This window comes from Octopus bimaculoides, chromosome 7, assembly GCF_001194135.2.
Source record: "Octopus bimaculoides isolate UCB-OBI-ISO-001 chromosome 7, ASM119413v2, whole genome shotgun sequence".
Lineage (NCBI taxonomy): Eukaryota > Metazoa > Mollusca > Cephalopoda > Octopoda > Octopodidae > Octopus > Octopus bimaculoides.
The window spans coordinates 59,423,311-59,424,110 of record NC_068987.1 but is presented as its reverse complement, the minus strand read 5'-3'; positions in this window follow the sequence as shown (position 1 = coordinate 59,424,110).

Below are 800 nucleotides of genomic sequence, written 5' to 3'. Positions count from 1 at the left end.
CTATCTATCTATCTATCTATCTATCTATCTAACTTATTTCTTTATTGCCCTCAAAGGGCTAAACATAGAGGGGACAAACAAGGACAGACAAAGGGATTAAGTCGATTACATCGACCCCAGTGTTTAACTGGTACTTAATTTATCGACCTCGAAAGGATGAAAGGCAAAGTCGACCTCGGTGGAATTTGAACTCAGAACGTAACGGCAGACGAAATACCGCTAAGAATTTCACCCGGCGTGCTAACGTTTCTGCTAGCTCGCCGCCTTATCTATCTATCTATCTATCTATCTATCTATCTATCTATCTATCTATCTATTTATCTATCTATCTATCTATCTATCTATCTATCTATCTATCTATCTATCTATCTATCTATCTTGTTTGACTTTCTTTCCACACACAAGCATATATCCCTCCTTCCCTTTCCACCCTCTACACACCCTCTCTTACTCCCACTCATGTACCCCTCCTCCCTACCTACCCAGAAACGTAACTACCTATTTAGCCGTCTTTCCTCTCCTCCCATCCTGAGCCCTATTCTCCCTCCCACATATTTTGAACCACCCTCTCCCTCTACAGACCACCCTCTTCTACCCACCACTGCTCACCACTTCCCAGCCCCTTCTGCATTACACGCACGTCTTATTCCTTCGTCTCTTCGTATCATCTCAGCTTTTCTTCTTTCGTTTTTCTTTCTTTTTCTATTCTTTCATTACCCAATCCCCTCTCCCTCTCTCTGTTTACACACACACACACACACACACACACACACACACACACACACACACACACACACACA